The sequence below is a fragment of the Lutjanus erythropterus genome, chromosome 3 (genome assembly GCF_056507025.1).
Source record: "Lutjanus erythropterus isolate fLutEry1 chromosome 3, fLutEry1.hap2, whole genome shotgun sequence".
Classification (NCBI taxonomy): domain Eukaryota; kingdom Metazoa; phylum Chordata; class Actinopteri; order Lutjaniformes; family Lutjanidae; genus Lutjanus; species Lutjanus erythropterus.
Window position 1 is genome coordinate 17,783,792 of NC_139319.1, and position 12,988 is coordinate 17,796,779.

The 12,988-nt window shown below is 38.7% G+C and overlaps 1 protein-coding gene across 1 annotated transcript in view; it reads left to right on the forward strand.

The window, feature by feature from the left end:
- The first annotated feature begins 9,574 nt into the window (after window positions 1–9,574).
- cxxc4 (CXXC finger 4) overlaps window positions 9,575–12,988 on the forward strand; it is a 41,625-nt gene continuing 38,211 nt past the window's right edge. Inside the window, exon 1 of the mRNA XM_084712782.1 lies at window positions 9,575–10,038. The gene's annotated coding sequence lies outside the window, so the exon portion shown is untranslated. The remainder of the gene's footprint in view (window positions 10,039–12,988) is intronic.

The following is a 12,988-nucleotide window of genomic DNA, read 5'->3' on the forward strand; positions in this document are numbered from 1 at the left end:
TGTTAGTGTTTGATAAGTTTAGGTTCTTGTTTGCCGAACAATTTGCTTTAAACTGCGAAGCTGTTTCATTGTATAAAAGAAAACTAGAAGAGTCAGTCAGTAGAGTGCGGATCTCCACCAGGCAACAGATGCTGAAGCACCTACTGCAATTCAACCATTCTGCCAGATGCAACCAGCGGAGATTTGAGTTTTGAATGAAGTTTTTGTATAGTATAGTATAGTTTACCTATGATGTATGCAGAGATTTTAATAAAGTGTTTTTATATAAGCTATAGTCTTAGTTTTCTTTAAGAATAATGTTAATAATATACCAGTCTGCTTTACATGAATATGATTTAAATAAAAATCTGATTCAGAATGACACAGTGAAGCTAACAAAACGAGGAAGTATTCATGTCATATTATGCCTAACTTTAGCCTTGTTTTTAGCCTAGCAGTTGTTGATTAGTTGATGTTGTTGATTAATGTGCACAAAAAAATATTAAGATGATGGGTCCCGTAGTGGATTATGGTAAATATTTATGATTTAAGAAATTATCGGGACTGAAATATGTTATCATTTCTCTATAAAGTTGGTGTTCAAACACAAATCTACACTCAGATTCACATAAAAACTTTGGGTCCTAATGAGGGGGTCACAGGTCAGAAAAGGTTGCTAACCCTTCAATCAGGGCAGGAAATCTTCCCGACACTAATCTGTTGTGGTGAGAGTTGCAGCCGTGGCAATAAGAGAACACTGTTTGACATTAATTTCCAACAAAGCACGGTTGAACGTTTTATAGACACCTAACTCTTCGACTACAACACAGTCCTGTTTATTGTCTCTGGTCGGTTTAATAGCCTCTGACATGGAAGCAGGATCATTATTGTCTGTGTGTTTACACTCATGTAGCAGGACAGGCCTGTGACAGCTTAGAGCAAATATTGATTGTGGGCCGTACAGTTACTTTTAATTCCAGCTGATGACCTTTGTCACCTTCAACACTACTGTTCTTATATCCTGTTTGTGAAGCAACGGGCATGTGCACCTGAACCAACTAAACATCTGGTTGCACATCTCTGTGACAGTATACTTTGTCATGCTGATAAACTTTATTGCAGTTGAGAAAATAATTGCTTCACACATACAAATGATTATTTACTGGGCTTTGCACATCTAAGCTGTGTTTTTAAAAACAAAAGTAAGTATGAATCTGTGTCAGAAATATTTGCTCATAAATAAATGTTTTGATTAGGACATACTGTACATGGGTATTGATTAAAAAAAAAATGCTATTGAATTACCAAATATAAAACGTGTGAAATCTTTATGGAAAATATTGTCATACAAAACAAAAAAGATTTTTTTTTCTCTTGACAAGTCTAATAAATACAAGTACTTTCACGTAAGTACATGTATGTGTGGATAATAACAGATTGTCAGAATTAGAATCAGATTTTTTTTCCTACAACAAGTACTTTTACTTTTGATTCATACTTTTTTTTTTAATTTTCATTTTCCTCTTGTAAAATTTTGAATGCATGTAGGCCTCCTACTTTAATGACGTATTTGACATTGTGGTATTGTTACTTTTACTTGAGAAAAAGAGCTGAATGCTTCTTCAACCACTGCTGTACTTTGCATCTACCGCTGATCAATGAGCTAACCACATTCAAATAAATGTAGAATTGATTTGGTCTGTTGCCCAGGCTGCTCCAAAGGACTTTATTCAGAATTTTTCAGTATGCTGGGGATTCCAGGCCTGTAGAAAAGACACCTAAAAATGACATTTATGTAATACACTCGTACAGAGTGATGGATTAATCCGAGAAGGGGATGCAAATCTCACATTGGTTGGTACATGATGTGCTAAAATAAAAAACAGAAAGAACCAGGAATAATACCAGAAATCTCCAGTGTCATTCCATCTATCTGAAGAAAGTTTTAAAAGCAGATACACCTACAGAATGTGGGTGAAAACTTTCATTCATGTAGCCTACATGCAGACACTGTACTTTCTATCCTCGTAACTGGAGGTTTTTTTCTGTGGAAGTGATTTCGTGTGTAGGTGCTGTCATCTGTACCAGACTGTGTGCCAGGAGTCGGCTTTCTTTCAGCAAAGCTACTAACTGGATAATTAAGGGTGCTCTATACACTCCAATTAGCAGGCGATGGCGAAGGGAGGAGGGATCGCTCGACTGTATCCGAGGAAAGCGGCGTAAAACTGGCTGATACACATCAAATCACAGCAAAAGGCTAATGTGTGCGAGGTGAGGGCACCATGCATTACAGCCTGCAGGAGGAAATGAGGCAGGTTTCTAAATAAATACTGCCAAGGTTGCTGCTGCACTGTGGCGCATCACTGCCAAACCCATAATCTCATACTGTTTATTTTCCCAAGTTGCTTCCCCTCTCTTCCTCTCTCCCTCTCAGGCTCTCTTCACTCTCTTTCTGTCTGTGTCTTTCTCTTCACGCTTTAAAGGCCTCAGAGGAATGCTGTTTACCACAACAGTCTGAGAGAGTCCATCAGAAACACCTCCAGGAGACGCACTCTTGCTCCTCCCTTTTCCTGGTCAGATTTTTTTTTTTTTTGTCATTATTCCACTGAGAAACATACTGTGACTGTGTTCTGGTTCCCTTTGCTTGCATACAGAGATCTATACATCTTGCAAGCATCTGGGAGCTCCATACACTTTCCAACACGAAAATGTACAGCAGGCTTGAAATAACAGGTGGAGACAGAAGGAAGCCAGCTACTCCCACTGTTTCCACCTTTCAGGTCCAGTGTGTAAAATTTATGAGAATTTATAGGCAGAACATGGCAGACATCCAATATAATAGGGATGCCCAGACTGATCCGATGCTGATCGATATCGGCCAATATTCAGTAAAAATATGCAATCTGGAGATGGGGATTAATGCTTTCATGTCCCCAATACTGAAAACTGATCGAAGATGTGAAAGAGTTGAGCCATTTCAATGCTAACTAACTAACCAAAAGGAGCATTTCACCCCAATATTGTGTATCAATTACTCACCCCATGTTGCCTCGTATTATGTTGCTTTTGTTGAGGTCCCTGTGGACAAAACCAGTAATGTTTCTACCAAAATAACTGCAAAATATAAGGTCAAAAATAAGATTATCTTAACAAAGAATCTCCTCCTGCTAACATATAAGTCACAGAAACAAAATGTAATGCTTGTTTCACGTAATATCACAGAGAACATGACCTGGTGGCAGGCATTAAGAATAACTGTACAGAAATAGCGAATGTTCTTGTGGACGGACTCATTTGCTCATCAATAATAAACTGAGACTGTTTCAGAACCATTTAAACATTCTTGTAGTAACTTTAAAATAGCAAAACTATATCTAAGTCTCGTTTATCTAGTACTCAGTACTTACAAAAGACTTGCTATTGAAATCATTTATGGCAGAAAGTCATCGAGGCAAACTGTTCAAGGTGTGCTACACCTGTACACTGTACACTCTGTATACTTTACGTGGCTGAGAGCAACAACTGCGTGCATCCGTGGAGTTGTGCACGGGTCAAGACGAGTCTTTGCAACCAGGATTGGTGGCAAAAAATAAAAGTGAACGAGGCATCCCTAGAATAAAGTACTCATAAGTATGTTTTTATTTATGTGTCACCTGAAAATAAAAATTGTTGTATTTCATTACCTTAGAATGAGCTGCTTATATCTACAGAGAGCGCTGGTCGTCTTCTGTGGAGTCCGCCATGTTGCACCACTATATTTCTACATTAGCCCAGAACAAATAAACTGAATACCTGCGTTCTTTGTGAGTCTCGTGGCCACTCCTTCTCGCTTGGAAGGGGAGGGTGAAGTGACGTGTTTGCAATCTGCAAGCTGCAAGTGAGATGCCACTAAGTCTCACACACTGGTCCTCTAATATTTGTCCTTCTTTTATTTTTATTTTGTCAAAAATAATTTTCCTGTTGCAGGCAGAGAATATCAGACTGTATGTATCAATGGTCCTTTACTGCTCACTGTTATCTTCACTGTCTTTCTCCTCCTGACAGATGTGAGCACAGTGCTCGGATCAAATTGAGACAGATGAATCAATGGATTCACACCATCACCCCTCAAACACCCATGTCTTATGACTTCACTCCTCCGTGATTCTATTTCCATCGACTAAATGCGGGCTACGTTTAAATCTGGGGTCATGGTTATTAATTACTCCTCTGAGTTCAGTTGAAAGCGCGGGGAAACAGGAGGGGGGAGTATACGCATGGGGAGCGACGCCGGAGCACGCAGACAGGAACAAAGGCCTGCCATGAGGGTTCATGCCTCCCACTGCTAGAGACTCGCATGCTGCCGTGGCTCTGCAGACAGAGGTTAGGACCACCTAGGCAGATTTCCCCTGGGGGCTATTATCGCCCGGAAGATAAAATGATTTTCAGACAGAGGAGCTTCCACACACACAGATGCACAGGGTCTGATACTGAGGAAAATAACGTTTCAAGGATGGTTCCTTTTTTTTCCTACTGTAACTGTCGATCGTGTCTAAGATAAATCAGAATGAAAGTCCTGATTCATCGTTACTTTGGGCAAAAGTTCAGACAAATTTATTCATAAACTCCTTCCTGAATAAAAAATATCTGACAAATGTGCTTTTTATAGTGTCAAAAGGACGTGTGTTTTAATGTACTGTGAAAGGTGCGCAACAAGAAAGAAGAAAACCATTCATATCAACTGGACGAAACACAGGGTCAAAGATGCTTTTTAAGGACAGAAGAAAATAATGTAAGACATGCCTTTCAAAGTAAGAGAGTGGGAAAAAGTGGAAAAGCTCAAAGTGACAACTAGTGAAGGTTAAATGTTTACACGCCACACTGAACGCAGTAGATATTTTTTTTCACAGTGTTGTGAGAGTATTGAGACACCACATTTGTTTTCATGCACAGAATTACTCTTATAATACCTGAAATAATTACTTTAAGGAAATATTTTGTTAAGGTTTACATCAATGTGTTCATGGTGTGAAGTCAGTCTCTGTAACTGAAAGTTTGTAAAGAAATGAAACAAGTTGCTTTCTTTCATTATCTGTCATTTAATCACTGCATCCAAAACAAAAATGAACTCCATCTGACCAAAGTGTTTACATACCTGTTAACTAGCACTAGCTGGCCCTGTTTACACCTGACATTATCATGCGTCTTTGGTGAGGTGATGACAAATGGACAGAGCCACGTAACATCAGTTCACAACTGGCATTAGAATCCGTCTCCACAAGCGTCTCAAGTGACCACTTGTGATTGGATCTCACTTCCTTGTCCCCACTAAGACCCTGGACACGTTCACAAACACACGTCTAAAGGAATGTGACCATATAACCCCCAGACCACATCTGAATGTACTCTAAGTGATTGGATCTTAATTTGTCCTCTCTGTGTCTTGGGTGCATTCACACCTTTACTTAGAGTACACTTGTTATCAGATCACCAAAGATTTAATTTAATACCAGGTGTAAACTTGTCATGGTTAGTTGGTGCATGACAAATTTAGCAGTAGTCATTGGTGGATTAATTTTAGGGCTGTACAATTAATTGCAGTCAATTGAAATCACAATATAACCAAGTGCAACATACAAATCACAGAACCAAATCGCAATTTTTTGAAAATGGAAAAATATGTGAGAAAACAGCATCATAATGAGGTACTGTAGTGCTGTATAGGTAAATATAAATCTTGTTTGTTTGGTACAGAGCCCAACAAATATTACATCATCATGATTTTAATTGTTGTTTTTTTTTCCTGTCAACATGAAATGTGTAAAACTGAAAAACAATAATCACAATATGACTTTCTTTACCATATCGTGCAGCCCTAATTAATTTATTTTAAAATTAATTCTAAACAGAGTTTAGCAAAGCTGTGTTTAAAATGAATGTCTCCATTTAGTAAATCCAGGTTTACTGATGTATACCAAAATTAAGTGTTTAATATGGAGATGCTTGCTTACCCAAATTAAACTGAATATTATACATTGTATATACATTTTACTGCTGTCGGGACCCTTAACTATAAAACAGTGGGGAAATCATGAAGTTTTAGCTGCTTTGTATTCTTTGACAAAATGTGGCGTTTACTCGCTAGCTAAAAAGTTAGTTAGCCTAGTTAGCCTAGTCATGATGGCCTGGCAGGAAAGCTCTTATTCTTCCTTCTTTGTTGGTCAAATTCATGGAACAATGTGGCCAAATAACAGAAGATTTAAAAAATGGACAACAGCACAATAAGAAAAAAAAAAGATGCAGCCTGGCAGCAGCTGGCAGTTTTAACGGATCAACAAGTGACAGAGAGAAGAGACACATCATAAAATTCAATTGAGTTGAGTCTGTCTTTTAACTTTCTTCAGAGAACTTAATTATTTTTTGCTCAATCCATTTTAAAAAAGGCAGCCATTTTAAAAGTTAAACCCCTTCAAATGTAAATTTAAAGTTAATCTGGAGAGTACTTTAAATTGGAGTTCAAGTTTTTGGTGCAACGGAATTAAATTTAATCTCATTAAAAAGTGTACTAAGATTTAAAGAGAGATTTAAATTCAATCTTTCTTAATCTAAAGGTACTTTAATGGCTTGGAGCAACATAATTTAAAGTTGAGTGTGAAAATGAATCTTTGTCTATGAAACCCAGCCACAGTTTTTATTTCTTGGATAAAGTCTTTTGCACTCAAGATAGGAATGATTACATCAGAAGGTGACAGCGGTGAGTCACCCTCATCTAGTCTTTTCTGCTCCAAACCTAAACTCAAACCCAACTTACCATCAACTTTAAAACCTAAATCTGTCAACACACTTAGTAGTTTCTGTTAACTCACACCGCTGCTCCTTTGTTACACCTCTCAAAAGTCTTTTAAAGCCCAAATTATGTGTACGTCACCATGCCCACAATGACTGACAGCTACTGATGATGTGACAGCTGTCGAATGAAGCAGAGGAAGTTTTGTGGGCGTAAACAGGTGTCCTGTGGGCGTGGCAGTGTAACAACTCAGTCATCAAAAACAAGACCTGAACTCACAACATGTGTTATGAGTTCAACATCCTCAGAGGAAGTGATCAGCATCAGTGAATTTCAACTTTTACCCTCCTCCACCCCATTTGTGTATACGGTGACTTTATACTTAAATAAGTACAATATTGGAAAATTATCAATGCGCTCATGTCACAAAAACGACACTTTTAAACACAGTCAGGTATAAACATATTTTTTGCATATAATTGTAAAATTTTTAACGTGAAAAGTCCTTGCTTCTTCTCTGTCCTATCTATTGCCAGCTCTCAATAAATTCATTAAAGTGTAGCCTTTAGCAGCCTATAGGCCTGTGTCACACAGCTCATCTTGAGGGGCTGTATGACTTGGAAATGTGTCAGCGTAGCTGTCAGTTTGTTTACTCACAACTAAACCTGTCTGAAAGTAGAAGCAATGCAGGGATTGTTTATTCCTCTGTGACACGGTGTCATTTTAAGTGATATGTCACCTCAAGCTGAAATGATTAAGCGATTTTATTGATTACTTGATTGACAGATAATTAATCTGTGACAATTTTGACAACAGATTAAGTCAGTTTATAAACAAAAAAACTAAGCCTTGATTGGTTACAGTCAATGTTTTGATTAGAAAAATGAATATGTACAGTTTTTCTTGTTTTTCTATGATATAAAATTGAATATATTTGTATAGTTGTGTTTTGTACAGGTGGTCTAAGAAAACAAGAAATTTTACATCTCTTTAGACATCACTTTGAGTGTTGGGCATTTGTAAAAGACATTTTTTCCTATTTGCTGACTCTTTGACGATTAATTTAGATTTTTTGCTGTTGTCCCAATGATAATGATATGACCGATAATTCATGAAAAAGTGCAACCATGCTCTAATAAGAGACACTTTATGAAGGGTTTATAAGATGTAGCTACAGGTTTTATTAATGAATAATAAATCAGTTACTGATTCTTTATAGCACAGTTATAAACCATTAATGAGAACATTTGGGTTGTTGGGTTGTGAAAAATCTTTCTTACTTGGCAAACTATCCGACCATTTATTTTCAGAAAAGCGCTGTGAATAATCTGCCAATTAAATTACGAACACAGTAGGCAATATTATTTTATTATAGTTTTGGCAGAAATAACTAATAACTAATTTTATATTTGCATGTCACTAGCGATATTTGATTGAAGGCTTGTTCTTGTTTTTCTTAAAGGCGTGTCTGTGACACCCCTTTGTATTTAGTTTTTTTTTTTTTTTTTTTTTTTTTTTAAATGAACTCGGCCTGACAACCAAACAACCAATCAGGGTTAGCTGCCATGTAATTACCCAATCACAGCAGCTCTGTGCAAACATGGGTTACGCAGGTTATGTGTGTCTTGCTGTCTTTCGTGCCTCTGACAGACAAAAACTAGCCAACACCAGACGCCAGTTTGCTAGTTCAATACGGTCAATAACCTTGACGTTTCGTGTGCATGTTTGTTGCCTCATTTGCAGCATTTGGGAAGGACAGGTCCCAGGCAGGGACCAAAATTAACCGCAATCATTTTTACCAGCCATCAGCCAAACGCTGGTAATATTTAAGTAAATTTGAACATCTACCAGCTGTTTGGCTGGTGGACCAAATAATTTTGTTGCCTAAACCTAACCAATTAGTTTTGTTTCTTAAACCTAGCCAAATAGTTTTCTTGCCTAATCCTAGCAAAGTAGTTTTTTCTTGCCTAAACCATATATTTTTTCCCCCAGCTGGGTACTTTTTACTGCCTAAACCTAACCAAGTAGTTTTGTTATTTAAACCTAACCAATTGGTTTTTGTTGCCCAGACGAAGCAGTTTTGTTGGTTTCATGTTCTTTGACTATATATTCTTTGTGTTTAAGGTATGTGAAGTCATATTACAGCTGGATCGTTCTCTAACTTCTCTCTATGAAGGGGTATTGAGTTACTAAAACTTGTTTACTCTGGCCTCTGTGTGGAGTTACAGAGGTGATCGTCCCATGTTTTTTAAACTACAGCCTGAGGCTCACAGATAAATGCTGATGTGGGGAAACATAATCTACTAGTCATAATTATTTTAACTCAGAGCTTATAGGCTTCAACATGAATGAACGTACAGTGTCACACATGGAATAAATGTGCCATGCGTGTTGTGAGCCTGTGTGGGAGCTGTAGGCATGGGTGGCCAGCAGGCGGGATTTATAATGGTGATGAATCCCGGAGGTCTTAGTAATTATGGCTGTCGCTGGACGAAGAGAGGGGGGGCTGAAAACAACCCGGCGGAGGCATTTTATCTTAATCACAGCTCAGCTCCATTCAAATTAATTTGACAAGTTTCCCCAATCCTTATTAAAACACGTATCTGGCAAATGACAACCCCCTTCCTCCTCTCTAAATATCTCGTCATGAAAGAAATGTATTAAAAAATATATTCATGAAAGAGAGAGGCCACTATAAGGTTGTATATTTCCAGCAGCAGCAGCAGCGGCAGATATTTTTCTCCCTGTAGGGCGCCCTGAGCCATCCATCCCTCCCACCTCCCGAGTGTTTCTATAGTAATTTCCAGCCAATGATCAGTAGGTGTCCACATCCCTGCTTCCTCACCTCAGCACCAATCAGCCACACACAGCGACAGGAGACACGGACTGAGCAGAGACCAGGCAGAGAGACACAATACAGCCCCCGGATCAAGAGGAGAGGAAACACCTCACCCCCTCCGCGATTTATCTCCTTTACTACGACACCTTTTGGCTTATTTATGCACTTTGCGACCTTTTTCTAACGTGACAAGAAAGTCGATAAAAATGCTCCTTTTGTTTTGAGCGCTCACACACGCACACACACACACACACACACACACACACACACAGACACACACACTCTCGCGTCCTGCTCTCCCCCGGCAGCCTATGTCTGTCTGTCTGTGCGTCTTCTTCTTTTTCCTCCCTCTCGCATCTTTGCATTATTTCTCCCCTCCACGTATCGCTTCGCAGTAATGTTCCGTAACGCGGTCGCAGGCTGGTAGCATCTTGGGATCTTCAACAGGAACCTGGTAGGTGATGCTCACTCTCTCCCTCCTTCTCTCTCGGTGTGTGTGTATGTGTGCGCGCGCGCGTGTGTGTGTGTGTCCATATTTTGCCGTCCAGCGCACACTTGCATGCGTTTTTTCTTCCTGTCCCGATTTGCGTCTGTGTGGCTGCCAAGTGAGCCAGGCAATGTCAGATTAATTTTTATAGGATTTTATTTGCACTATTGCACCGCACACTCCCCCTCCTCGGATTATCTATGCATGACCTTTGATCTGAATGTCTACCACACACCAGACTGAGTGCAATTAATGGCACCGTGGTGCAGCAGAGGCACAATGGTGGCTTTTTTTTCCCTCCTTACTTTTCTTTCTTCACCACCTTTCTGTTCTCTCCCTCCTCTCCTCTTCCTGTGTCTCTCTCCGGCTCCTCCAAGTATTGAACATTTCTGTCTCTCTAAACTTTGTTTACAGGCTGAAAATCAATGTCCGTGACTTGATTGCCTTTGGGCTGCGTATTTCGCTCCAGGGGTGAATTGATTAAGTAATAATGACCCTGAGGAGGGCTGATCATTAAGCCAAGGAGGTTTTGTTTACTGGTGGCTGCGGCTTGTTTTGGATGCCACATCGACATTGAATCTTCCAGATCTGGACTGGATGGTGGATAGCACCCTTTGGTTTCACGTCAGTATTAAAACTAACAGTAATAGCCTAAAAAGAGATAATGTTGGATCATTTTAGCGCCTGTTAGAAAGTGTGGTGAGACTTAAAAAATAGCCAGTAGACTGGAGCTGCAACAGGAATCAGTTATGACTAGATTACTAAATTAATCACCAACTATTTTGATAATCGATTAATCTGCCTGAGTAATTTGTTTTAAAGAAAAAAGTCAGTATTCTGCAATTCTGTATTCAGGAAACGGAGCACCTTTGAGTTGTGGGAAAAACAAGACATCTGGGGACGTCATCTTGGCTTTCGATTGATTGACATTTATCTCTATTTTCTGACATTTTATAGACCAAACAACTAATCTGTGAATCTATTATGAATTGATTACTAAAATAATCACCAACTATTTTGATAATTTATCAATCTGAGTAATTTTTTAAAGAAAAAAGTGAAAATTCTTTGATTGCAGCTTCTTAAATCTATTTTCTGCTTTCTTTAGTCGTCTTAGACAGTAAACTGTATATCCTGACAAAAAAGGACATTTGAGGATGGTATGATTGACATGATTAATCAAGAAGATAGTCAACTGATTAATCAGCAATGAAAATAGTCATTAGTTGCAGCTCTACTGTAGGTACTGTCTGAATAATGTGGTACCTTTAAGGTTAAAGGCATAATATGAAACATTTTCCTAAAAGAAAAATCATCACTCAGGACCCACTAGAAGTGTGTGGTAGTGTCTCTACCTGCAAAGACCCTGCCCTCTGCCTGCATTTCCTTATTTTGTCATTGTTTTGCTGTGCTTGGGACGCTTTTCCAACCCGAAACGCCAGTATTTGACGTCCTGGGACAGATAATCCTGAGAAGACAATCAACTATCTTTCTGGTGCATTTACAAACAGCTCAAACAAGTCCTTCTGATTTTACCTTTAAATGTGAATATTTTCTGGTTTCTTAAATGACGGTAAACGGAATATATCTGGGTTGTGGGACATTTGAGGACGTCATCTTGGGCTTTGGACATCTATCACTATTTTTTAAAGACCAGAAAGATAATGATAATAATAAATAAGAGTACATTTTATTTAAAGAGCGCTTTTCAGGGTATTCACATGCATTTAGGTTATAGAAATAAATGATTAATCAAGAAAATAATCAACAAAAAATTTAATGGTTGGTTGCAGCCCATCTCTAGGCACTTGTATTGTCTGAATGATTTGGTATTTTTTAAGGTTAAGGCAAATATTTACCTGCTTGGACAACATGTTTAGAAGAGGATGCACTTCATCATTCAGGGGACTTTTAATAATGCCACCCAGTACGATCTCTCTTCACTTCCATGTGTGCATATTTATATATATAAATATATATATATATTTTTTTTTTTTTCGAGACAGCTGCTGGGTAGCACCATGGAAGTGATTTGAAATGCTTTAGTGTTCCAGCAATGGATCAGCTTTGGCAATTAAGAGAGAAAGCCCAGAAAAAGGTAATGGAAGTAGGGGGAGATGTGTCTAATGGGCTTTTATCTGTGGAAACCAAATCCAGACAGACTGCTGGAGAGAGAGGGAGAGAGGAAATGGAGCACACACACACACACACACACACCTATACACACACTTGGACACACACACACACACACACACACCATCCCGAGGCAGCTGACACTGTAGTTGGTCTGGTCCATGATCTGGATGTAAACCCACCAGTGGCTATCTGTGCTGTTATTGAGTAAATGTAATAGAGCTGGCCATGAATGAATACCAGGTGCTCTTAAGAGGCTGGACAGGCTCGTGTTTACATGCACGGGCCACCTCCACTACTGGATAAGATGGAAAAAAAAAAGAAAATATTTAACTATGTTCCTCCTGGCACCCAAAGCAGATTATTTTTAAGAGCTTATATTGCAGGCCTAAGGTAAAAAAAAATCTTTGTGTTTGTGGCTGCTGCTGTCACAATCTGAATTCTGCTGAGGCTCTCCACTAACTTTTCAAAATAGTTTCAAATATTTTGGATTGAATATTACATTTTTGATGAAATGTGCCCTTGTGTATTAAAATGCATTTATTCATTCTGTGAAGTCGCTGATTGGATTTTCTTAAAAAAAAAAAAAAATACTTTGACAAGACGTCTAAACAATGTTGAAAGTGTGGCTTTTATTTTGAAGCATGCTAATTCTTTCCCCCCATTATAATAATGACATGATGGTCTGTCAGAGCTATCACGTTATTGTCATCAGTTCTGACTGTTTGTGATAGGTCCATCATGAAACGCAGAGCGTAAACAATGTGCCAGAAGATTCTCCTTC